Source organism: Scyliorhinus torazame, chromosome 11, assembly GCF_047496885.1.
Source record: "Scyliorhinus torazame isolate Kashiwa2021f chromosome 11, sScyTor2.1, whole genome shotgun sequence".
NCBI classification, from domain to species: Eukaryota; Metazoa; Chordata; class Chondrichthyes; order Carcharhiniformes; family Scyliorhinidae; genus Scyliorhinus; species Scyliorhinus torazame.
The window spans coordinates 5,926,677-5,954,086 of record NC_092717.1 but is presented as its reverse complement, the minus strand read 5'-3'; the positions used below and the strand labels follow the sequence as shown (position 1 = coordinate 5,954,086).

Below are 27,410 nucleotides of genomic sequence, written 5' to 3'. Positions count from 1 at the left end.
GGTGGCTCAATCAAAATGGCATCTGGATGGGGCCCCAGACTTCCGGTTTCATAGATCATAGATCATTGATCATAGATCATAGAATTTACAGTGCAGAAGGAGGCCATTTGGCCCATCGAGTCTGCACCGGCTCTTGGAAAGAGTACCCGACCCAAGGTCAACACCTCCACCCTATCCCCATAACCCAGTAACCCCACCCAACACTAAGGGCAATTTATCATAGCCAATCCACCATTGGTTAAGCAAAAAGTGCAGAGGATACCGGAAGTCTGCAGAGGGATTTGAATAGGTTAGGTGAATGGGCTAGGGGCTGGCAGATGGAATACAATGTTGACAAATGTGAGGTTATTCATTTTGGTAGGAATAACAGCAAAAGGGATTATTATTTAAATGATAAAATACTAAAACATGCCGCTGTGCAGAGAGACCTGGGTGTGCTAGTGCATGAGTCGCAAAACATTGGTTTACAGCTGCAACAGGTGATTAAGAAGGCAAATGGAATTTTGTCCTTCATTGCTAGAGGGATGGAGTTTAAGACTAGAGAGGTTATGCTGCAATTGTATAAGGTGTTAGTAAGGCCACACCTGGAGTATTGTGTTCAGTTTTGGTCTCCTTACTTGAGAAAGGACGTACTGGCACTGGAGGGTGTGCAGAGGAGATTCACTATGGTAATCCCAGAGCTGAAGGGGTTGGATTGTGAGGAGAGGTTGAGTAGACTGGGACTGTACGCGTTGGAATTTAGAAGGATGAGGGGGGAATCTTATAGAAACATATACAATTATGAAGGGAATAGATAGAATAGATGCGGGCAGGTTGTTTCCACTGGCGGGTGAAAGCAGAACTAGGGGGCATAGCCTCAGAATAAGGGGAAGTAGATTTAGGACTGAGTTTAGGAGGAACTTCTTCACCCAAAGGGTTGTGAATCTATGGAATTCCTTGCCCAGTGAAGCAGTAGAGGCTCCTTCATTAAATGTTTTTAAGATAAAGATAGATAGTTTTTTGAAGAATAAAGGGATTAAGGGTTATGGTGTTCGGGCCGGAAAGTGGAGCTGAGTCCACAAAAGATCAGCCATGATCTCATTCAATGGTGGAGCAGGCTCGAGGGGCCAGATGGCCTACTCCTGCTCCTAGTTCTTATGTTCTTATGAGATAGAGAGACTGCTCATCTGCTCTGTTCCTGAGCTCTCAGATGTTCCATTACCCTCACAACGGCAGTATCAACTCACATTCCTGACAATTTGCAGGGTAAAAGTACTTCGATCTGAAGGATATAGGGAAAGGATAAATTAACGGTGTGCACACTCCAGAAAAATCCATAAATTCCCAGTTTTCCTATTGTGACTCTGAAATAACCACACTGGAATTATCGAGGAATGCTTCGTCCTTTATTTATAAAACACTAATCTTGGATGCGTTTTAATTATTTGAGAGCTTGCCAGTTCAATTTTTCCAATGCGTTTGTCAGGTTTTTATGATCAGTTGATTTTAATTCCCTATTTGTGTTTTGAAAAGAGAGCAAGGAGTGAAAATCTGACTGTACATTGTTGCCTTTGCCGCACTAATTTTACCTGTGAATTCCTGAATGAAGCATCAACCTGTTTTACCTCACACCAAAAACCTAACTGTGCCAGCAGTCTGTTATGTTCACTGAAGTACAATCCATCAGCTTTGTGAAGTAAAGTGAGCAAAGATTAATTCTTCATGCGATTGCCAACGAACGGGCAATGCTACATCTGGTGAGGATCATGCTGACTTTGACTGGTCCCAGCAAGTAGGCAAATTGAATAAATGGATAAGCATCTTCAACAGAGATAATCCAAGTATTCATTTCTCTTTGATGTCTCCTGGCCTGGCTGGTGGCTGCTGACTGCCCTTTTTGTGGCCAGCACCTTCTCCTCTTGAGTCAAAAAGTTGCAGGTTTAAATCCGACTTGTAACGACACCCTGGGCAAGTGCATGGTCAATTACAGCCCCACAGGCCCAACACAAATGAATTAACCAATAATTCATATAAGGTTTCTGAGATCTTTGGCCCTCGACTGCCTCCATGACTTACAGGCACCAGATCTGTACATGAAACACAACAACAATAGAGATAAGGCATGCAATACTTATAATAGAATAACGGCTTACTAATCATCTACTCCCTCCCTTTTACCCTCCTATCCTCTACCTAAACACACACAAGACGTACACATGCAGTGGGGGGGGGGAGGATAAAAGAGAATTAAAGTGAGATGGAAGATGAGCGTCCTTGCTTCGGACATTGAAGCTGTTTTTTCAGCTCACTGCCCTTCCAGGACGCGGAGTTATTGAGAACGATCGGTTGGATGGCTAACAGGGATCTTCTGGCTGCAACATTCAGTTTGAATCCCCAGACTGTGGGATTCCCTCTTGGGAGTCACTTACTCTCTTATTGACCTAGGCCTTCACTTGAAGGATCCACCTCAGGTCTGTTTAATTTCGTTCTGTTTCCAACTCCACCAGAATGACTAACAGCCTTTCGGAAGAAAAAACAGAGTTCTCCACATGAGATTGCAAGAAGGGTTTTTTAACAACTGACCCTGCTTTCAGTTAATGGCTGGATTGGATCCTTAAGATTCCTTGTCTCCCCTCACACCCAGCTCTCAGCTTGGATCTTATTCTTACTTGGTGTCCAGTCCAGTCACACTATGTCTACCAGCTTGGCTGAGGACTTTAATTGGGCGTTTGAGAGAGATTTACCCTTTTTAGGGCGAGAGAAATTCAAAAGAGCCTCCTTCGGCTCTGAGTTCAAAGCAAAATTAAAAACCAGATGAAGCCTTCCTCTCCTTGACAGAACATTCCAGAACGATCAACGCCAATCAGCATAGATTAACAGCTAAGAACCCAGAAAGGTAAACATCTCATTGGCCTCCAGCCAAGTCCATCAAGATGAGTCATCACCAATGTCAGCACATCCTGCTGGATATCTGGGGCGGGATACTCTGACCCTCCGCCGGGTCGGAGAATCCCCCGGGGGGGGGGGGGGGGGGGGGGGGGGGGGGGGGCGCGAATCCTGACGTCCTGACGTCGGCTGCCGTATTCTCTGCCGCCAGTTTTCGTGCGGGGGCGGGGTTCACGCCACGCCGGTCGGGGGTAATTGGCAGTGCCCCCCCCCCCCCCGGGAATTCTCTGGGCCCTGGTCCATTGCTGGCCAGTCCCGTCGGCGTGGATTGGACATGGTCCCACACGGCGGGATCTGGCAGTAAGTCGGCTGGTGTGGTCCTCGGGGAGGTGGGGTGGGGATCCAACCCGGGTGGGGATCCAACCCAGGGGGGGCCCCCATGGTGGCCTGGCACCCTCCAATATTCCTTGTCCACCCCCACCATCTCGCTCATGACACAGTCATGCTCCTCCCTATCCGTATGAGCCTTAAACAAAATAATTTCCCCCCGGACCACCACCTTCAGTGCTTCCCAAAAACTGTCCGCCGACACCTCCCCATTCTGATTCAACTCCACATATTCCTTAACCGCCACCCGCACCTTATCACAGAAACCTCCATCCGCCAACAACCCTGAGTCAAACCTCCACCCCGGCCTCTGCTCTTGTCCCGATCTGAACCGAATCTCCAGCCAGTGGGGCGCATGGTGCGCGATAACTATCCCCACATACTCTGCCCCCTTCACCCCAACCAAAATCTCCCGACTCACTACAAAGTAATCAATCCTCGAATACACCTTATAGATGTGTGAAAAGAAGGAATACTCCCTTCCCCCTGGGTTCTGAAAGCGCCATGGATCCACCATACCCATCCTCTCCATAAACCCCCCCCCCCCCCCCCCCTCCCCCCCCCCCCTGCCTCCCCTCCCAGCTCCCTTGCCATTCGTACCCTACCCATCGACCTGGGGCTCGATCTATCCACCCTCGGCTCCAGGACACAGTTAAAATCTCCTCCCATGATCAACTGGTACATGGCCAAATCCAGGATCGCTGCCAGCAACCTCCTCATAAAACCCACATCATCCCAATTTGGGACGTACACGTTTACCAACACTACTGGTGCCCCTTCCAATATCCCATTCACAATCACATATCTCCCACCCATATCCCTCACCTCCTTCGCACTCTCAAATCCCATTTATCTGTTCATTAAAATCGCCACGCCACTCAATTTCAAATCAAACCCCGAGTAAAAAACCTGCCCAACCCACCCCTTCCTTAACCTAACCTGGTCCTTCACATGGAGGTGTGTCTCCTGCAAAAAGACAACCCCCGCTTTCAAACTCCTGAGATGCGTGACCAACCGCGACCCTTTAACCGGGCCATTCAGTCCCCGGACGTTCCACGTTACCAGCCTTACCGGACACGCCTCCAATCCCCTCAACCGTTTGTCACCTTCACCACTTAACTCCTGCAGCCTTAATTCCACCCTATAACTAGCCCATCCCAGGTGGCCTCTTTCTCCGCCCCTGACCATGCCATCTCTCACCCTATGGCACATCGCAACAACCTCCCCCCTTTCCCCTCTCCCCCCACCCGCCTTCCCCCCCCCCCTCCCCCGGCCACCCCTCTCGCCTTTCTCCCCCACCACCTCACTTCTGTTCACCAGCATCACCTGCTAGCGCAGCTGCCCCTGCCCAAAGGCACCACCCAATGACCTTCCCCTTCCCCTGCTCCACTCCTCAGCTCAAGGAGGAAGGCCTCCTGCTGGCCTTACCCTCCCTCATTCAAGCAAAGTCTTCCCCCGAATCCAGGCAGCCTTCTCCAAAAGCAAACAAACAAATGTTAACCACAAACAGTCCCATAAAACGGGGGAGGGGGGGATGGGAACATCCATCCCCCATAAACTTTTCACCCCTTCAACCCCTTACAATCCCAACAGTAAACAGCAACCCCCCCCCAAACAAAGACGAAAATACCCCAATCCCTACTCCCACTTCAAACATGCTCCCAACCATTACAAAGTGCCTGCACCCCGGTTCCCAAGCATTGTCCACTCAGTTCTCCCCTAGTTTATGCTCCTTAAAGAAGTCTTTGGCCGCTTCTAGGGTCTCAAAATAATACTCCCGGCTGTTGTGTTGGGTGCTCTGGATCCGTGGAACACATACAGGCCACCGACACTTAAAATAGTGCAACACTATTTTATTAAGTTAGAAACTGTTGAACATACTCTCACTGTGGGTTAACACGATGTTAGATTAAACTAAAGACCTATGCCTGTCCTAACCAGTCTATGCACTCAGCACTTGGTGAAGATCTGTGCTGTAAGCTGTAAGCTCTGTCCTTCTAGGACGCTACATCCCCAATGAGCGGGATCTCTGATGCCCTCTGTCTTTTTCGTGAGCGTGCTCTAACTGGTGATTGGCTGCGGTGTTTGTGTTGATTGGTCTTGCTGTGTGTCCATCAGTGTGTGTGTCTGTACCATGATATACTGGTGTATATTATGACACCGGCCTCTGAACGTCAACCATAATTTTGCCGGGTAGAGCACCCCAAACCTGATCTGCGGCCGGTACAGCACCGCCTTGGCCTTGTTGAACCCTGCCCGCCGCTTTGCTAACTCGGCTCCGATATCCTGATAAACCCGGGCCTTGTTCCCCTCCCAGTCACAGGTACGCTCTCTCCCTGGCCCATCGCAAAACCGTCTCTTTCTCCACAAATTTGTGGAGCCTCACGATCACCGCCCGTGGCGGCTCCCCAGCTCTGGGCTTCTGCCTCAGGGACCTATGTGCTCGATCCACTTCAGGCGTCTTATCCAGCACCCCTTCTGCCGAAACAGTGTTTTTTTTTTACCTCTGTGCTGTTTGTGAAAACTTGCAGTGTACAAGTTTCCAACATACGTCCCAACTATGCAAATTCTTTCCTGTAAACCCAATCATTCTTGGATAAGACTCCAGTGCATCTGCTTGAGTTTGTATTTCTGACACTGGATTGTTCCAGTTGTTTAGTGCATTGATGTTCCGTCAGCTGATGACTATTTGGGTTTGTGGCTTTTAACGGCTGGTGGCACATCCGCTGCCTTTTCCCGATGTGATGACACCAGATGAGGGGGACTCGGAAAGTGAAGCATTCCCCGCAATAAACTGCATGCCTGTGTAAACGGAGTCTGGAACCTCACTTTAAGGTTGTCTTTAGAGAGCGGCAGGAGATGACTGGCTTTTTGTTTTGTCGTTCGGGCTGGGTTATTTGTACTCAGAGATGTGCGCTATTTATAATGCTAAATAATTCAGTGTGTAGTTACAGTGGAATCTCAGCCTTTCACGATCATCGAGGGACCTCCCTGATGGATAAAGAGCCATTGGCCAGTGATTAACTTTTCAGCAACACTGCATGTTTTAAAAAATAAATTTACAGCACCCAATTATTGTTTTCCAGTTAAGGGGCAAATTTAGTGTGGCCAATCCACCTACCCTGTACATCTTTGGGTTGTGGGGGTGAGAGCCACGCAGACACGGGGAGAATGTGCAAACTCCACACGGACAGTGACCCCGGGCCGGGATCGAACCCGGGTCCTCAGCCGTGAGGCATCAGCGCTAACCACTGCGTCACCACGCCACCCGCAACACTGCAAGTTTAGGATGATGCTAATCCAATGCACGCCAGCACTAAGCTCTCTCTGAGGCCAAAGACACCATGCTGCTCCACACAGTCTCGCTTTCTTCCCGAGTGAAGTCCTGACGCCGGATTCTGCTTGCAACCAAAGCTGCGCTTTCACCATGGAACTCCCTCCCTAATAGCACAGTGGATGTATCTACACCTCAAGGACTTCAGCGGTTCAAGAAGGCAGCTAACCACCACCTTCTGAAGGGCAACTAGGGATGGGCAATAAATAATGGCTTAGCCAGCATCCCGTAAATGAATAAAAAAACTATAATGACCATTATCTCGAAGCCACTCCTACCCCCTCAGTCCTCGGCCTCTTGCGTATTTAACGCAGCTCGAAAGACACCAGTCCCTCTTTTAGTTCACAGCCTTCTGCACACAACTGAATTGGACAATTTTGGGCAGTAGCTCCTGTCCCAGACGGCAGTTCTTATCGATGAATCTGCTCTTTCCCAGTTCCAGCTCTGGATCCTTCTTGTCCCATGACCATCTCCTTTTTCCTTGCACCATCATCCCATTTGTCGTTTAACCTCTCGTGCCTCCCACCACAACACCGGTCCTCCTTGTTGTTCGTTCCCACCCTCCTGCCCCTCCCCCCTTTCCAAATTGCTTTTAACCAATTAAATCTCTAACTTTTTCCAGTTCTGGTGAAAAGTTATTGTTCGCAATTTTCCTGCCATTAACGGCGGAGGGATCCTGCAGTCCTGCTGTGGGTTTCCCGCCCCGGGACACACACGACATTCAATGGGAAACCCCGTTGACAACGGCGGCACCAGAGGACGCTGGCCGATGGCCAATGAACGGCTGTCTCCGCAGCGGGAGGGACACGGAAAATCTTGCCCACTGACCCGGTACGTTGGCTGAAAATCCCCCACCCGGAGCTAGGCCCAATGGCGGGGACAGGCTGGTGGGGACGGGCAGCGTTTGCCACTGCAGAGGCCGGTGAGGGAACACGCTACATCTACCGGTGCCAATGTTGAGGGTGGCGCAGCACTACAACTGGGGATGACCGTGTAACCCGGTGGCATTGGATGGTGGCATTCAGTTTAACTGCAGCTGGAGAGAGAATTGAGCAACAGAATATGAACTACAGAATTCTTTAAATGCTTGGATTAGAAAGTAGAAACCGTCTTTGATCCTCTAGTGCAGCAAACAATGAAATCCTGGAACTGGCTATTCTCTGTGGTCTAGGGCCTGGGTGAATTGGCATAGCGATAATGAGGAATCATCACACGGGATTTATTTCCAAAATAAACATGTCAGAGGAATAAAAAAACACATCTAACATTTAAAAAAATCAATCTGCTATGAGAAATGAACCGTGGAGAATGGAATTAAAATCATTAGACAAAGATTCCAACTTTGCAGAGAAGAAATTGCAAATAGCAACTGAGTACAGAACTATTTCTTTTGTAAATTTAGAGTACCCAATTTTTTTTTCTCAATTGAGGGGCAATTTAGTTTGGCCAATCCACCTACCCTGCACATCTTTGGGATGTGGGGGTGAGACCCACGCAGACACGGGGAGAATGTGCAAACTCCACACGGACAGTGACCCAGGGCCGGGATCGAACCTGGGACCTCGGCGCCGTGAGGCAGCAGTGCTAACCGCTGCGCCACCCCTGACCTACTGTTTTTGAACAATTTTAACCCTGCTAACCTATTCTGAGTATGGGATCAAGACCGGGATTTCAGCTCGTAGTGGAAACTTTATGGATCATTGCAGCTGACAGATAACAATATTTTGTAATTTGAAGTCTTGTTCTTCGTGATGGCAAAGGTAGAATTTGACACCGTTTCTACGTCCATCAAAATGAAGCATTGCTCAGATTCTCATTCACATCCCACTGCACTTTATTCAAAGTCATTAAAGCCAATCATTTGAATGAAAATAGTGAGAATGTGAATCTCGCTACTAAAAGGAATGGATGCGGTGAATAACGTCTGGTGGATGCATTAAGGTGATGCTGGATAAAGGATGAGGCAGAAACAGATTGAAGAATATTTTAGTCAATACAATAAAATATCACTCCCTTCAGGTGAAGCAACATTTCTCTTGCACCTCCTTCAACCTGGCCCACTGTATTCATTGCTCCCAATGCGGTCTCCCTTACATTGGGGTGACTAAATGCAGACTGGGTGACTGATTTGCAGAACACCTTCGCTCAGTCCGCAAGCTCGACCCCAACCTTTCTGTCGCTTGTCATTTCAACTCAGCATCTTGCTGTCGTACCCATAGATCCGTCCCTGGCCTGCTAGGGACCGTCTAGTGAAGCCCAATGCCAACTAGAGGAGCAGAACATCATGTACCGACGAGGAATATTAAAGCTCTCGGGGCTGAACATTGAATTCAACAACTTTAAACTGTGACCTTTTGTCTCCAGCTTGACCCCTTTCTTAATCCAAAAAAAGCTATTGGTTTTGGCCCAACGCAACCCCCTCTCCCTCTCCCCCACTGGGCCATCTGTCACTTGTTCTTCAGTTTTGCTTCCACTGAGCACTAACCTTTGTTCCCCCGTAACACATTCTACTATCTTACCTTTATGCCACTATCCGCACCTGCTATAGTCTTTAACACGATTATCAACACTTCCTCTGTCTCATTACCTACACATCTTTGTTGCAAACTCTCCTAACTCCCACCAATCTCTGACCTTCTGCTCTGCTCCACCCCCTCTTACACAGGATAAAATCTATCACATTTATCCCTCACTTTAGCCGTGAAGATGAGTCACACAGACTCGAAACGTTAACTCTGTTTCTCTCTCCACAGATGCTGCCAGACCTGCTGGGTTTATCCAGCATTTTCTGTTTTTAGTTATTATTATTGCTGAGGAATACTTTGATGGGTTTAGATGCAGCATGGTTGGGAGGAGGTTCCGGTGGACCATGAACGCCAGCAGGGACTGGCTGGGCTGAACGCCCGGTTTGTGTTCCAATCATTGAGACACTCGGACCCAATTTATTAATGCAAGGAGTAGGACATCATGGGTTGGTTTTGTAAGGGCCACGAAGAATCCAGCACGAGTTTTAAGGATACAAAATAATAACGTTTATTTACTATAACAATATATACATAACAGTAGCAGTAACTTCCCTTGCTACCTTCTCCTTCCTGCTGGTTCCTGAACTGGCCAGCTTATTTATACTAGGAGTTTCTCCGCCTCCTTCATTGGGGAAGTTCATACTCCCATAGGATTGTGGGATAGTCATTAGTCCCCAGCCAATCGTAAGTAGGCAGGTTATAACATCCCAACCCCCCCAAAGTCCAAGGAATCCACCGAAGACCCTGGCGAAGGAAGGCGTCGAACTCGTTTGGCCGCAGGCCGGACGCCATTTGCACACGGCGCTGGATCAGGCGGCGTATAACGAGACGGAGACCGGCGCTTCCGTGATGAACGGCGCGGTTGTACATCCACGGCCTGTGGACCCGAGGATTCCCCCTCTGATTCATCCTGTGTCTCCATCTCGGAGTCAGAGTCTGCTGCCTCCGTCATGTCAGCGTCTCTATCTCTATTCGGTCCCGTAACGACCTGCGCAGGCTTCGAGTGAGGCACCAGTGGAAGATTTTGAGGACTACCTTCCCTTGTCTCTGGTCTTTGCGGCTGTTGAACTGAGCTCCGGGGGCAGGGAATCTTTTGAGGGGATGATATTCTGGACCGGACGTGGTCTACATGTTTTCGCTGGAGACGACCCTGGGCTTGCACTTGGTAAGATATAGGGCCCGTTTGGCGAAAGATTACACCAGGAACCCATTGGGCACCACCAGCAAAATTCCGCACGAATACTGGGTCACCGGGCGCAAACTGCCGGATCGGACGATGCCGAGACAATCCCTGTCCCTGCCGTTCTTGTGTGCGGCGTACTTTTGCGCCAATGTCCGGGAAGACCATACTAAAGCGGGTGCGAAGTCTTCGGCCCATTAGGAGTTCTGCGGGAGCTACCCCAGTCACTGCATGGGGGGTGGTCCTGTACGTAAACAAAAAGCGAGCCAGTCTCATGTCCATTGATCCGGAAGACTGCTTCTTTAGGCCTCTTTTGAATGTTTGCACTGCACGCTCTGCCAACCCATTTGAAGCCGGGTGGTAAGGGACAGTGCGGATATGGCGGATGCCGTTCATCTTTGTAAACCTAGCAAACTCCTCACTCGTGGATGGAGTGCCATTATCCGTGACCAGCACCTCGGGGAAGCCATGCGTACTAAATGATAAACGCATCTTTTCAATTGTTGCGCAGGACGTTGTCCCCTGCATCTTATGCACCTCCAACCATTTGGACTGGGCGTCAATTAGTAGAAGGAACATGGATCCCTGAAAAGGGCCTGCGAAATCTGCATGTAAGCGTGCCCAAGGCCGCCCTGGCCATTCCCAGTGATGTAGGGGCGCGGTCGGCGGAAGCTTCTGATGCTCCTGGCAAATGGAGCAGTTTTGGGCCACCTTCTCAATGTCGGTGTCGAGACCTGGCCACCAGACATAACTCCGGGCCAACATTTTCATCTTGGTCACGCCCGGATGCCCATTGTGCAAGTCTGATAATATCAGCTCCTGGCCTTTTTCCGGGACAATCACACGCGTCCCCCACAAGAGGATGCCGTCTTCCACGCTGAACTCTGACAACTTGGAGGAAAATGCCCGCAACTCGCCTGGGAGCTGTCTATGCTGCCCACTATACAGGACTATGTGCCGAACCTTTGACAAAACTGGCTCCGTCTGGGTCCACTCACGGATCTGTGATGCCGTGACAGGCAAGGTGTCCATAAAATTTAGGGTTGCAACCACCTCACCGGTCGTGGGGGTCGACATGGGGCCGGTCGATAAAGGCAATCGGCTCAGTGCGTCGGCATTTGCTATTTTCCACCTGGTTTATGCTCCAGAGAATACTCATATGCAGCAAGCAACAAAGCCCAGCGCTGGATCCGTGCGGAAGCAATGGGCGGTATCGGCTTATCCTCGCTGAAGAGTCCCAGCAGAGGCTTATGATCAGTCACGATAGTGAAATGGCGGCCATACACGTACTGGTGGAAGCGTTTCACCGCGAAAACCACTGCCAGGCCCTCCTTCTCGACCTGCGCGTACTTCTTCTCCGCTACAGTCAATGTGCGGGAGGCGAAAGCTATCGGTCGCTCGGCCCCGTTCTCCATCTTGTGGGACAGGACGGCCCCAATACCATACGGGGATGCATCACATGTGACGAACAAAGGCTTTCCCGGATCATAGTGGGTTAGTAACCCAGACGACGGCAATTGTTGCTTTACCCGCCGGAAAGCGGTTTCTTGCGGCTGACCCCAAACCCAGGTGTGATTTTTCTTTAGCAGCAGGTGTAAGGGGGCCAGCGTAGTTGCCAGATTGGGGAGGAACTTCCCGTAATAGTTTATGAGACCGAGAAAAGAACGAAGATGCGAAGTGTCAGTCGGGGTGGGGGCATGTTGAATTGCACGCACCTTCTCTGCGACGGGGTGCAAACCCTCGCAGTCCACCCGATAACCTAGGTAGACTTGTTTTGCCTGAAATGCGCACTTTGTGTGACGTAAACGGACTCCAGCCTCCGAAAGGCGTTTAAGGACAGCCTCCAGATTTTCCAAATGCTCTTGCTCCGACGTCCCTGTAATCAACACGTCATCTAGGTAGGCAGCCACACGTGGTAAACCTCTCAAAATGCCCTCCATAACACGTTGAAAAATTGCGCAGGCAGAGGATACTCCAAAGGGCAACCGTGTATATTCATACAGGCCCCGGTGTGTGTTAATTGTTACATATGGTCGGGAGGCATGGTCCAGCTCCAACTGCAGGTAGGCGTGACTCATATCTAATTTTGTGAATGAGAGTCCACCTGCAAGTTTCGCGTAGAGATCCTCTATGCGAGGCATTGGGTATCGATCGAGTCGGGAAACTGTATTCACTGTAAGTTTATAGTCGCCACACAAGCGAACTGTGGCATCTGGCTTCATTACTGGTACAATTGGTGCTGCCCTGTCAGCAAAACGGACGGGCCTGATAATACCCAAACTCTCCAAACGAGTGAGCTCCTCTTCTACCTACTCGAGCAAAGCGTAAGGCACTGGGTGCGCCCGGAAATAGCGCGGCGTGGCTCCTGGTTCAACTTGGATACGGGCTACGGCCCCTTTTATTTTCCCCAAACCAGGCTGGAATACCTCTGGGTATCGTCCTAGCACCTCAGTCAACCCTCCAGAAACTGTTTGGAGGATGTGCTGCCATTGCAACCGCAAATGGCGCAACCAGTCCCGACCCAACAGGCTGGGCCCATAGCCACGCACTACGATAAGTGGGAAACGCCCCTCCTGGCGTCCATAGACAACAGGGGTCATTGTAGTTCCTGCAATGTCCAGTGGTTCCCCCGTGTAGGTGGCCAACCTGGCCTGTGAGTCAGTTAATGTAAGGGTCTGTATACCCTGCTTGATGCGGTTGAATGTCCTCTGGGCGAACACGGAGACCGCTGCGCCAGTGTCCAACTCCATCTCAAGCGGGTGGCCATTGACCTGTACTGTCACCTTAATGGGGGCCACACGGGGAGCTGCCACACAATGCAGCTGCAGGCAGTCGTCCTCCGTCTCCACGTCCTCAGGAGTGGTCGCCGCAGGTTCATCCACATGGAAGGTACGGCCTCTGGGCTGGTCCCAGTTTCTGTTGGAACGACGGCGCCTCTGGCGTCCCCAGGACCGCTGTCCGCGACGGGGTCGGCGCCTACAAGCCTGACACGGACATGGCTCCTCATCCATTGGCTCTGGAGAAGGCTCCCTTCGGGAAGGAATGTCCGACGGCCACTGGCGTCGGTCCGGTCGTTGCCTCGCCCAAGGTACCGCAGGGGTGCGGGGGGACGTTTTTGGGCGGAAAGGGTTGCGCCCCAAGGCATGCACTTCCATTCCCTGTAGCTCCTGTACTCCTCGCTCTGCGCTCTCTCGGGACAAGACTATTTGTATTGCCTGTTGAAAAGTCAATGTTGGCTCCGCTAACAACTTTCTCTGGGTTGCTGCATTGTTAATACCGCAAACCAAACGGTCGCGTAACATTTCTGACAAGGTCTCACCATAGTCACAGTACTCCGCAATCCCGCGTAGCCTGGATAAAAAATCGGCAAGGGATTCTCCAGGGGTCTTCTCAGCGGTATTAAACCGGTAACGCTGGACTATCGTGGACGGGGTTGGGTTAAAGTGTTGCCCCACTATATTCACAAGTTCGTCAAACGTTTTGGTGTCCGGCGCAGCTGGGTACGTAAGGCTCCTAATCACCCCAAACGTATGCGGCCCGCAGGCGGTGAGCAATATGACCACCTGGCGCTCGTTTTCGGTGATATTGTTTGCCCGGAAATAGTAACGCATCCATTGTGTTCCAGCGCAGCATCAAAAACATCCAAACGTCCGTACAGAGGCATGGTATAATAGAAAACAACTTCCAACCTGTATCCAACAAAAATCCAGGGAGGTGGCTTCAGCAGTGTAGACAGCTATTCACTTTTACCTTCATCGCCAGTTTTGTATAGGGCCACGAAGAATCCAGCACGAGTTTTAAGGATACAAAATAATAACGTTTATTTACTATAACAATATATACATAACAGTGGCAGTAACTTCCCTTGCTACCTTCTCCTTCCTGCTGGTTCCTGAACTGGCCAGCTTATTTATACTAGGAGTTTCTCCGCCCCCCTCATTGGGGAAGTTCATACTCCCATAGGATTGTGGGATAGTCATTAGTCCCCAGCCAATCGTAAGTAGGCAGGTTATAACAGTTGGGTAAATGCCACATTCACCACTGAATCATCTCTTGATAGTTTTTAAAAAAAGCCACATTAGATTTCTTGATCGATGTGCTCAATCGCAATTGGAACATGAAAAGTATGAAGAGTGGCCTGCCCGCTCGCTCCTGACTGAAGGACTTCTCTATCTCATTCCTCAATAGACTCTGAATTGAATAATTGGACACGGAAACAGATTTGTCACATATTTGGATACCATGTTCTGCCAAGCCAATGCAATGCAGATTTTGCTAATGGACCTAACCATAGGTCTACATAACTTATTTCTGAGTAATCAGTAGTCATACCCATGTCACTTCTTTTTTTTTTTAAGTATCCCCCTATGGGGTGCTGTCACCATCATTCGCTTCTGTTTCAGCAATTTTACAAATATTTCCTCGTCAAGGAAGTTCAATCAATGTCAATGGTACATTGGTGTTGATGAGCTGTGCAGAAAACTGTACGCTCTGGTAAGGGTCAGATCAGGTTCCTTTTCCAGAACATGGGCATTGTACAACATTTACCGGGGTGGGGTGGTTTGCCAGCGTAGAGGACTCTCAATAAGCAGAGTGCAGTTTAGGCTACTGCACCATTCACAGAGAGTGTAAAATATTGTCAGTGGGGAAGGTGGCAATAGATTTTGCAGATTGACCCATTATTGAAGTTTAAGAACTCCATGGAGAAATAATTGGTATTGATATAGAATCTCTTAATGTGGGAAAACATCACAAGGTGCTTCACGAGAGTGCTGCCAAGCAAAAATGGATTCTGCAACAAATAAAATGACATTGGGAAGAGGTAACTCTAGGCCTGTTCAAAGAGGCGGGTTTTGAGAAAGCTCTTCAAGAAGGAGAGAGAGCTGCAGAGGTTCAGGGAAAGAATTCCTGAAGTCTAGAATGGCCAAAGACACGGCAAGCTGCCAATGGTGCAGCCATTTCCCAGAAATCTGGTTGCCATTTGCTGTGTGTATGCAAGCTGTGTGTTAACATCATGAAACAATAGAGACTGAACCTTTATTTCATGCTGTTCTCTCACTCTGAACATGCCTCCAGTCTCTCATTGCATACTTATTACATATTTCATGAAGTAAGAATCCCGGACATTGCCAAAGCAAGAGTGACCTGTCAGGTATACTGGTCATTACGGTTGTGTCATATTTGGAGAAACCTGGGGTGGGATTCTCCACTCCCGCGCCAAAGTGCCCACTCCGTCGTGAACGCCGTCGAGGTTCACGACGGCGCGAAACGGCCCCGATCCTGACCGATTCAGGCCCCAACAATGGGCTAGGATCGGGGCCGCGTCATCTACCCGCGCCAGGCCTTGTCGCCGTGTAAAGGCAGCGCCGCATAGATGACGCGGCCGGCGCCGCATAACTGGCGTCACCCGCGCATGCGTGGTTGCCGTCCTCTCTGAGTCCGCCCCGCAAGAAGATGGCGGATGGATCTTGCGGGGCTGCGGAAGGAAGGAGGTCCTCCTTCAGAGAGGACGGCCCGACGATCGGTGGGCACCGATCGCAGGCCATGCCACATTTGAGGTACCCCCGGTGCAGGAACCCCCCCCCCCCCCCCCCGCAGGCCGCCCCCCCCAGTGTTCTCGCGCTGTTCCCGACGGCAGCGACCAGGTGTGGACGGCGCCAGGGGGAACCCGCCGTTTTGGCCTGGCCGCTCGGCCCATCCGGGCCTGAGAATAGCGGGAGTGCCGGAGAATCGCCATTTTGGGTGTCTCCGGTGATTCTCCGGCCCGCGGCCCGCGGAACTCAACGGGGCCGTTCCCGCCGCTTGGGAGAATCGCGGGAGGGCGTCGGACTGGCGTCCCGGGAAATTTTGGCGGCCAAGGCGATTCTCCCAACCGGTGCGGGAGTGGAGAATCTCGCCCCATGTCTATGATCTCTGGGCCACACAAGATGGGATGGACTATATTTGACGTCTGCAGTCAGATTGCCCAGTTGATGTAAACTCTTCTATTTTAGTTCAAGGCAGCACATGGGATGATGCAAACATCTTGATACTTTCTTTCTCATTTGTTCACTCACTAGTCCAATATCTCAACCTTACTTGGCTAAGGGGAAAGGTCCCACAGTCAGTGGAACCAATGTGGCCTTTTGTACAAGTGGTTTTTACACAGCGGCAATACATTATTTGTAAGTTTGCTCTGTTTTCATTTTGTGGGACTGAACCATTTGCAAAGCACTGTATTCCTTTTGTTAAGGATGAATCCTAAAGCCATATGCCAGGAACTATTGACACTGCATTTAAGTTATATGTAGTTTCCAGGAATATGTAGTTAAACTTTGTATGTGGCCTTAACTCTCCATAGTGCTTTATTGGGTTTTGAAATCTAACCAGTTTGATTGACACATCGACCTTCCATAGTCATGTGACTGTGCCATGCGGCTGCCTCTGGAGGCAGGCATTTTAAGCCCAGGTCAACAGACAAGCAAAGAAAAAAGATGACAGAGATTTTGAAAGGCTTGTGTGCATATTTTGAACACTGAGTGTAAGTTACATATGAATGTTATGTATTCAACACTAGAGTTCAGAGTGAAAACACGATCATTTAAGTTACGTCACACAGTAATGCAGCTGGAATTCAGGTGAATTCAGACAGCTAAAAGATGACCTGATTAAAGATGGATTGCTCTTAGGCATTAGTGACGCCTCAGTGGGAGCAAGCTTACTGAACAATGACAAACTGACACTAAAGAAAGCAATAGACGCATGTGAAAATTGCAGAAGATGTGAAACAACAGGTAGAGCACATGTATGATAGAGCAGACCAGGGGATATATTTTGCAGAGAGACATTCCAAACCAAAAGAGTGCAACAATTGCAGACAAAGGGCAGCATGCTCAGAGTAAAAGGAAAGATTGTCCAACACGTGATTGAAAAGGGAGTGTTGTATCCTTTTGAAATGTAACCAGTCTGATTTACACATTGGCTTTCCATTCTCATGTGACTATGCCAAGAGGCTGCCTCCTGAGGCAGACATTTTCAATTAAGAATCTCACTGAGTATGCACACTGATTAAGACTACAGTTCTTGTACATGAAACAATGACCATTCATCAAGATAAAATGTTAAAGGACAATGGAGGTCAGGATGGTCACTAAAGGACAGTGGGGGTCAGGGCATCACTAAAGGACAGTGGGGGTCAGGGGGTCACAAAAGGACAGTGGGGGTCAGGTAGTCACTAAAGAACAGTGGAGGTCAGGGAGTGGTCACTAAAGGACAATGGGGGTCAAGGAGTGGTCACTAAAGGATAGTAGGGGTCAGGGCATGGTCACTAAAGGATAGTAGGGGTCAGGGCATGGTCACTAAAGGACAGTGGGGGTCAGGGAGTCACCATTAAAGACAATGGGGGTCAGGGAGTGGTCACTAAAGGACAATGGGGGTCAGGGTGGTCACTAAAGGACAATGGCGGTCAGGGAGTGGTCACTAAAGGACAATGGGGGTCAGGGGTGGTCATTAAAGGACAGTGGGGGTCAGGGCGTGGTCACTAAAGGACAATGGGGGTCAGGGGGCCACTAAAGGACAATGGGGGTCAGGGTGGTCACTAAAGGACAATGGGGGTCACGGTGGTCACTAAAGGACAATGGGGGTCAGGGGGCCACTAAAGGACAATGGGGGTCAGGGTGGTCACTAAAGGACAATGGGGGTCACGGTGGTCACTAAAGGACAATGGGGGTCAGGGTGGTCACTAAAGGACAATGGGGGTCAGGGAGTCGTCACTAAAGGACAGTGGAGGTCAGGGTGGTCACTAAAGGACAATGGGGGTCAGGGAGCCGTCACTAAAGGACAATGGGGGTCAGGGTGGTCACTAAAGGACAATGGTTGGTCAGGGTGGTCACTAAAGGACAATGGGGGTCAGGGTGGTCACAAAAGGACAATGGGGGTCAGGGAGTCGTCACTAAAGGACAGTGGAGGTCAGGGTGGTCACTAAAGGACAATGGCGGTCAGGGAGTGGTCACTAAAGGACAATGGGGGTCAGGGGTGGTCATTAAAGGACAGTGGGGGTCAGGGCGTGGTCACTAAAGGACAATGGGGGTCAGGGGGCCACTAGAGGACAATGGGGGTCAGGGTGGTCACTAAAGGACAATGGGGGTCACGGTGGTCACTAAAGGACAATGGGGGTCAGGGGGCCACTAAAGGACAATGGGGGTCAGGGTGGTCACTAAAGGACAATGGGGGTCACGGTGGTCACTAAAGGACAATGGGGGTCAGGGTGGTCACTAAAGGACAATGGGGGTCAGGGAGTCGTCACTAAAGGACAGTGGAGGTCAGGGTGGTCACTAAAGGACAATGGGGGTCAGGGAGCCGTCACTAAAGGACAATGGGGGTCAGGGTGGTCACTAAAGGACAATGGTTGGTCAGGGTGGTCACTAAAGGACAATGGGGGTCAGGGTGGTCACAAAAGGACAATGGGGGTCAGGGAGTCGTCACTAAAGGACAGTGGAGGTCAGGGTGGTCACTAAAGGACAATGGGGGTCAGGGTGGTCACTAAAGGACAATGGGGGTCAGGGAGTGGTCACTAAAGGACAATGGGGGTCAGGGAGTCACTAAAGGACAGTGGAGGCCAGGGTGGTCACTAAAGGACAATGGGGGTCAGGGAGTGGTCACTAAAGGACAATGGGGGTCAGGGAGTCACTAAAGGACAGTGGAGGCCAGGGTGGTCACTAAAGGACAATGGGGGTCAGGGTGGTCACTAAAGGACAATGGAGGTCAGGGCATGGTCACTAAAGGACAGCAGAGGTCAGGGTGGTCACTAAATGACAGTGGAGGTCAGGATGGTCACTAAAGGACAATAGGGGTCAGGGAGTGGTCACTAAAGGACAATGGGGGTCAGGGGGTCACTAAAGGACGATGGGGGTCAGGGTGGTCACTAAAGGACAGTGGGGGTCAGGGTGGTCACTAAAGGACAGTGGAGGTCAGGGTGGTCACTAAAGGACAGTGGGGGTCATGGTGGTCACTAAAGGACAGTGGAGGTCAGGGTGGTCACTAAAGGACACTGGAGGTCAGGGTGGTCACTAAAGGACAATAAGGGTCAGGGAGTGGTCACTAAAGGACAATGGGGGTCAGGGGGTCACTAAAGGACAGTGGGGGTCAGGGTGGTCACTAAAGGACAGTGGAGGTCAGGGTGGTCACTAAAGGACAATGGGGGTCAGGGTGGTTACTAAAGGACAATGGGGGTCAGGGTGGTCACTAAAGGACAATGGGGGTCAGGGAGTGGTCACTAAAGGACTGGAGGTCAGGGTGGTCACTAAAGGACAATGGGGGTCAGGGAGTCGTCACTAAAGGACAATGGGGGTCAGGGTGGTCACTAAAGGACAGTGGAGGTCAGGGTGGTCACTAAAGGACAGTTGGGGTCAGGGCGTCATCACTAAAGGACAATGGGGGTCAGGAAGGTCACTAAAGGACAGTGGGGGTCAGGAAGGTCACTAAAGGACAGTGGGGGTCAGGGTGGTCACTAAAGGACAGTGGGGGTCAGGGTGGTCACTAAAGGACAGTGGGGGTCAGGAAGGTCACTAAAGAACAATTGGGGTCAGGGTGGTCACTAAAGGACAGTGGGGGTCAGGAAGGTCACTAAAGGACAGTGGGGGTCAGGAAGGTCACTAAAGGACAGTGGGGGTCAGGAAGGTCACTAAAGAACAATTGGGGTCAGGGTGGTCACTAAAGGACAGTGGGGGTCAGGAAGGTCACTAAAGGACAGTGGGGGTCAGGAAGGTCACTAAAGGACAGTGGGGGTCAGGAAGGTCACTAAAGGACAGTGGGGGTCAGGGGGGTCACTAAAGGACAGTGGGGGTCAGGAAGGTCACTAAAGGACAGTGGGGGTCAGGGGGGTCAGTAGCCTGACTGATTGCAGGTGGGATCAGTGAAGAAAATCCCAGAACTGAAGTCTGTCTTGATGGTGGGAGCATTGGGGGTTGTGAACATCTGCCGGGGCGTAAGTTGTCGATTTAGTTGCTTGATTGTTTGAAATGATGGAGTCTAGGGCAAAGAATGGCCAACAATTGTGTGAAATTCCCCTAACTGACCATGGCTTAAGGCTTTTCAGATTTTCAGGAATTCCAATATCTTTTCAAAGGTGGGGATTGAAACATTGTCTTGTCCAGTTGATTAGTTCAGCGACTGGGCTTTGATCCATTGGTGGTAGAGATGCACATTGAATTTATTTAATTGTTCCGAACTCCTAACCTCCGTGGGTCTGCGGCATATCAAGTCATGAAAGAAAATTCTGATTTTCAGGTGTTTTTATATGGAAAGCATGAGGCCTTGTCTAGCTCCTGAAGGATGTGATTTAGTTTGGTTAAGGCTGTGCTGATTTCCTGTCCGTACATATGGAAAATCAAATTGTAACAAGCCGAACCCAGGCAGTGCAGAACTCCTGAATGTCACGTGAAGTCTGTCTCATTATCTCCAGCGCAGCCGCCTCCTTTGGTATTTCATGAACGTATTCCTGTCTCTATCAGGATTGGTTTCTCCTGCTGACGACTTTCCTAGCTAAGAACACCAGCCATGGAGTTTTACAGTTTCTGACAAACAGCTAACAACATTTCGAAAAAGCGTTTTCAATTCAGTTACTATTTAACTTTTTATTTTAATTCTTGCAGTCCAGTTCTAACATTGTGTTCATACAAGAATCTTAGAACTCCTGCAGTGCAGAAGGAGGCTATTCTGCCCATTGAGTCTGCACCGACTCTCCGAACCATTACCCTATCCAAGCCCGGTTCTCCCCCCCCCCCCCCTCCCTATCTCCGTTACCTAACCTGCACATCCCTGGACGCTAAGGGGCAATTTAGCACATCCAATTCACTCCTAACCTGCACGTCTTTGGGCTGTGGGAGGAAACCGGAGCACCCGGAGGAAACCCACGCAGACACGGGGAGAACGTGCAGACTCCGCACAGACACTCGCCCAAGGTCGGAATTGTGAGGCAGCAGTGCTAACCACTGTTCCACAGGTTTGTTTTTGAATCTCTTCCACCCTCACTATCCTCTGCAATCTCGCTGCGACGCCCATTCTGGCTTCTTGACTATCTCTGATTTGTAATCGTTCACCAATAGCTTCAGACAGAGATGAGGAGACATTTCTTCACCCAGAGAGTGGTGAGCCTGTGGAATTCATTCCCACCGGAAGTAGTTGATGCTGAAACATTGAATATATTCAAGAGGCGGCTGGATATAGCACTGGGGGAGAATGGGATCAAAGGCTATGGGGAGAAAGCAGGATTAGGCTATTGAGTTGGATGATCAGACATGATGGTGATGAATGGCGGAGCAGGATCGGAGGGCCAAAAGGCCTCCTCCTGCTCCTATCTTCTATGTATCTGTGTGTGTATGTCAACGCCCTGGGATTCCCTCCCTAACCCTTTCTCTTAATGGCCTTAAAATCCACCTCAGCTGACCTGTCCCCTTACGTGGTCCAGTGTCAGATTTGCTTCATCGTGCTGAGGTGGGGCACTTTGGATGTTTACCATGTTAGAATTCTCCATAAATTCAAGCTGTTACTGATCTTAATGCACAAAAATTCACTTTCCCTCACAGTGCCCCCCGATTCAGAAAAACTGCAGTCTGTGTGAGGCGTAGCTGTGCAGATATACTCTCCATAATGTTTTAGTACAGCACAGACACCTATCTTCACACTGTTAGAGCATTGACTCCGCCAGGCTATCACAAGATAGACTAACATTTCTAACATTGCAATCACAACCTCAGGATTTTCTAAAATTCTTTACCGCCAATGAACCATGTTTGAAGTGTTACAATGTGGAAATGTAGCAGCCTATTTGTACATATTGGAATCCTGCAAATGTAAGGCAACGCGATAAATGATCAGATAATCAGTTTTACTGATGTTGGTATTGCGCCCAAGGGAGGCTCCCTGTCCTCCTTCAAAATGGGGCCATGGGATTGTTTACTCCTACCTGAGAGGACAGACAAGGCCTCGGTTTAGCATCTCTGACCATGCAGCACTCCCTCAGTGCTGCAGTGGGAGTGTCAGCCAAAATTTTGTGTCCAAGTGTCTGTAGTCAGACTTGAAGCCACATCCTAGATTCCAAGGTGGGAGCACCACTATTCAACTCCACGACCTGATATTGAAAAACTGTTCAAGAAAGCACGATGGTGCAAGTGATTCTGCCTCACAGAGCTGTGGCAAACTGAGTGGCTGGGGTGCAGCTTTACTGAAATTGTTGGTGTCTCTGCTTCCGTCGGTGCTTGGGTCAAGTTATCTCCTGTTTGTAGCGGCTGTCGGGGCCTCTTCATCCCGATCATCTGCGATGGGTTCAGCCCCAGCCTCGATGGAGTGTGCGATCTCTGGCCGTGGCCAAGACAAAAGACAGGAGGCCCTGCAGGAATGGCCATTTGCATTAGTCTGGGAGATCAGGTGATCCCTACACTGCTCACCATCATGGTGATGTCACCAGTATTGTGATGTCACCATTATTGTGATGTCAACATTATTGTGATGTCACCATCATGGGGATGTCAACTCCTCTCTGTCAGACAGGATTGAGGGGGGTGCTGTAAGTGAAATGTCCACTACTTGTAGGTAATAAATTGAAGTGTTGTGCGATCATACGGTACGATTGATTTTGGAAAATATTGCAATGGATATGATTGTCTAGGATGTGATCTCAAGACGGTATTGAGGACCCTTTCCATGTATGGAGAGGGGGAAGTTTATTTTCCTCTTCTCATTCTCTACAGTGGGCCTCACTGGCTAGGCCAGCATTCATTGCCCAACCCTAATTGCTATTGAGGAGGTGGTGGTGGGCTGCCTTGAAACCACACATGTGGTGCAGATACATCCACAGTGCTGTTAGGAAGTTTAACCTAGCGACAGTGACGGAATAGCGGTATAATTCCGGAAGGTGTGTGCCTCGGAAGGGAATTTCCAAGCGGTGGACATTCTCAAGCATCTGCTGCTCGAGTTGAGTCTTTCTAAGTGGTAGAGGTCGCAGGTTTGGAAGGTACTGTTCAAGGAACCTTGACAGGTTGCTCCAGTGCTTCTTGTAGATGCATACACTGCAAACGCTGGTGGAGGGTGTGAATATTGAAGGTGGCGAATGGAGTTGTTGGTTCAAATTAAGCGGGCTGCTTTGTCCTGGGTTGTGTTAAGTTGCTCTAATGTTATCAGGGCCACGCTCACCCAGACAAGTGGAGAGTATTCCATCACACTCCTGACTTGTGCCCTGTAGATGATGGACAAGCTTTGTTGGGGGGGGGGGGGGGGTAGTCAGAATCTCCAAGTTACCAGAACCCATTCTAGTTTACTCCTGAGTCTCGTAGCTATGGATTGCGTGCGATACGGCTGCAAATGATTTTTCCAATGCTGTTGTGCAAGGCAAATCCATGTGCTCTCCCCTGCTGTGCCTGCTGGCTTCTTGCTTACTTTTTGCTCGACTATTGGGCACATTCTCTCTTTCTCCCTTTCTCAACCACCTTAAACTCCCAGAACTGTATTGCCTTTTCTCTTTCTCTCTCTATCCATTTCCTTATTGTTTCCTGACAGTGTTTCCTCTTGACAGATCCCTACACTGCTTTTATTTTTATGAATCCCAGTGTGATATCAACTCCTGACCCGTAACATTAATGTCGACAGTCTGTCTTTCTCTTTAATACACGCCCTTCCCCAAAAATATGACTGCCGAATATGGGTCGGATTTGCAAAAAATAAAAATCGCGTGACATGACTGCCCAAGCTTACTGAGAGTATTAATAACTCCACACCAAACACTAATGAAATATTCCATGAAGCACATTGGTGTTGAGTTATTGTAACACTAGAAAGTGCAGACATTTCTGCAACTCTAGGGGTCTATTAGCAGACCGAAAGGATGAAGCTATTTTCTTTCTTGTTGGACTATGTGAGCTAAAATTTGAAACTAAAGCCAGGGATAGTATTACCCTTAAAAACATCCATTTGGCACACAGGCACACATCGTCCTTGTAGTGCGTGCCACAAGAGGAGCATGCGGGAGGGGGGCTGGGGGGCCGGGGGGGGGGGGGGGGGGGGGGGCTGCTGGGGGGGGGGGGTTTACTGGATCGCAGTTCTAATCCTTTATAAGGCCACGACTACACTTGAGTCTGTTTATTTGGACGACGATTGATGTGCGTGCGTGTCTGAATCGTGGGAGGAGCAAGCAATTCTCTTTCTCGACGTGTCACATCCCCCTCAGCTGCGGAGTCATCATTTTGTTGTGAGTTTTGGTGAGTTGTCTCTTCGCCGATGAACGATTAACTCTTAAAATGCTACCTTTTTTTGTGGCCCGTTGCTAGTTTATCAACATGGTGGCAATTTGTGGCCATGTTTAAGATCTTAATTCCACATTTTGGCAATTTTGGATCTTGCCCACTCCTGATGTTTGTCAATTTTTTGTGATATTTTTCAAGAAAAATGTAATTATCCAATAGTTTGAATGAAGTAAAATAAATAATGTGTCAAAGTAGAAATGGTCCTTGAAGGAAAAATAACTCTGAGTGAAATAGACTTGGCTGCCTTAACAGAATTCCTTTCCTAATGGAATTGTATATATTTTGAAAAATATACTGAATTTTAAAATGTTATTTTATAAAGTGTTATGTTTCAGTTGGATTTCATTTTGAACGTTATTTATATTGAATAAGTGAGACTTCCCCCTGTACTGAAGCTTCCTGAAGCTTGAAGTCTTTAGTTTGCTACAAACTGATTGTTGCTATTTGGATTTAGACCCTATTGCTCACAGTGCTTGTAAAATGTTTATTTTGATATCATAACTGGTCTCGGCAACCAGTCCAATGAGGAATGGACTTAGCTTCAATTTTTTGATTGGAAATTTTAATATTACCGTAATTTCAAGCAAGAATTCTTAAACATCCTGTGGTTAATGGCCTGTCAAACCTTAAATCGAATCCAGCACTTAGAATCCACTTTAATATCCAGTCCTTGGAAAATGTTCTTTTTTATTTGTGCGCTGGATGAGGGCGTCGATGCGAAGGCAGTTCCCTGATTTCTGTCAGCCTGACCTGGCTGCAGATTTTCAGGATGGAGACTTGAGGCTGAGATATTTCTGCTCCCGGTTGGGGAAGGGCGTCAGGGCGTCAGGGCGGGCGCGAGAGCTAAATCTCGGGGGAAGGCCCAAAACTGGTTTTACGATGACGTGAACCGAGCAAACGTTTGTACGCTTCGATGGTGGGCCACGTCTCTTGCTGGCAAAAGTGGTTAGCATAAATATAGATCTCATAATGATGCCTTTTGCTAGAATCATTCCCCCCCCCCTCCCCCCGCTGGACTAAGAACACACCCAGGTGTGGAAATAAACCAACATGAGCTGGAATCTCCGTCGGCGGGACCCTCCGGCAGCACACTCACGCCCGCGGATGGGCATGCCCACATGGGAAACCCCATTAGCCGACTGCCGGAGAGTCCCACTGCCGGCGGGGCGCGACGTGCCCGAGATCCCCGCCCTATGTACAGCAGGGATTTAACCTGCAGGATCGCAGCACTGTGGCTGGGCCTCCAAGGTTAGTTTGCACACCTGCATCAAGCAGCAGCCATGGGAATCAGATCCAGGCTTCACAGGCCGCAGTGCATCAGTTTCGGGGGGTCTTACGGGCAAAGTCTCTACAGCCACCACACAAGGGCTTTTACTGGGCTGCAGGGTAAGGGCGCCACAGGGAGGTAGGGGCCGGACAGCAGTGAGGGAAGGGAAGAGGGTGCAGAGCAAGGGCTCCGTTGGGTGTTACGAGCGGGGAAGACTGCAGACAGAGACACACTCTGCCGCTGCCGGTGAGCATTCATGCACACCCCCAGTTGTGCACCAGGGCCATGTGGAAAAAGGCACTAAGGTGCAATCAGATGATTCCTTGACTGGGAGTGGACCTTTGGAAAGGTGTCTTCACACTGGAGCCGGCCTCGGCTGAAGAGAAGGTGTACGCCATGGTGCCCAGAGATGGCTGAGGCCCTGGCGGGGCTGGCCAATCAGATGCAGCCTACCTGTGAAACAGCGTGTTCCCCGTAAATGAATAATGAATACAGTTCGAAGCACATGGTGGTGAGGAAATCTGCCATTGCGGCTGGCAAGAGGAATACTTTTTCCTATGCCCGCTAATGCACTTGGAAAACCCTGTGTTTTTTTGTGGGTTAAGGAAATTGAGGGATCTGGAGCAAAGGCAGGTCAATGGAGTTAAGATACAAACCAGCCACAATTTGATTGAATGGCGTGACAGTCTCGATGTTTTAATTGCCGTTTTGTTCCCTTTTTGTCCCTGGCACCATTTCGCCCCAATTTCAAGCTTTGGTACCTTGGCATTTGGGATGGTTTTAAAGTTGGAGTGAATTACTTTGTTGGGCCCTTTTTTAAGATGGAATCGTGGCCAGAATTCTCTGGCTGTTCGGATTCTCAGTTCCCTCTGGCAGCGCACTGAGATCCCCCAGATCAACTGGATTTCACTTGCATGCCCTGTTCTTGTCTCCAGAAGCGCTGTACTTGGCCGTGGCGAGGCCTGGGTGAGGATGGTCTGATTAGTTTATAACATTAACTTTATAACCTTTTTTTTTTTTGCACGATAATTTGAAGCAAAGTGTTGAGACGGTTGTTTGGAGTATTAGAACAACTTGGAAAAGTGAGGATCGTTTGTTTCAACCAGTTCATCAATTTTCAACAACGTTTAAATACAGCACAGAACAAACTATAAACTTATTAATAGATTTATTTTTATTTTGTTTATCAAATTTCCATTTGTTATTTTAATAACCCGATGCTGTGAAACAAACTCTTGTGAGCTGTAATTATGTTCCATGCGCCCAGATTAAAATAGTTTACAGTTGTGTGAAGCATTGCCACTAACTGGTTCAATGTTGAGTTTGGGAGAGATTCCACCTCAATGTGGTGAGGATGTGGAACTCGTTGCCACAGGGATTGGTTGAAGCAGAGAGCATTGGTGTGTACAAGGGGTAGGTTGGCGTTGATGCATACATCAGAGCACATGGGGGGTAGGGAAGAAGGAAGATCATGGGGAGCTTAAATACTGGCAGAGCGAGGTGAGGCTCAATGGTCTGTTTCTGTGCATTGATGAATCACATTCGAGTGCTCAGATACAGGAATCTTGTACCACTG

General features: G+C 49.4%; 1 protein-coding gene and 1 long non-coding RNA gene across 3 annotated transcripts in view; one reads left to right on the top strand and one right to left on the bottom strand.

Moving 5' to 3' along the window:
- The window catches only part of rspo2 (R-spondin 2), a 155,241-nt gene that overhangs the window by 117,068 nt on the left and 10,763 nt on the right, over positions 1-27,410 (top strand). The gene's annotated exons all lie outside the window — the stretch shown is intronic.
- On the bottom strand, positions 1,364-22,665 carry LOC140385973 (uncharacterized). The gene is made up of 2 exons (XR_011933496.1): positions 22,236-22,665; positions 1,364-2,066 (listed from the first exon to the last, which is right to left on the bottom strand). It is a non-coding gene; the product is annotated as an uncharacterized lncRNA (long non-coding RNA).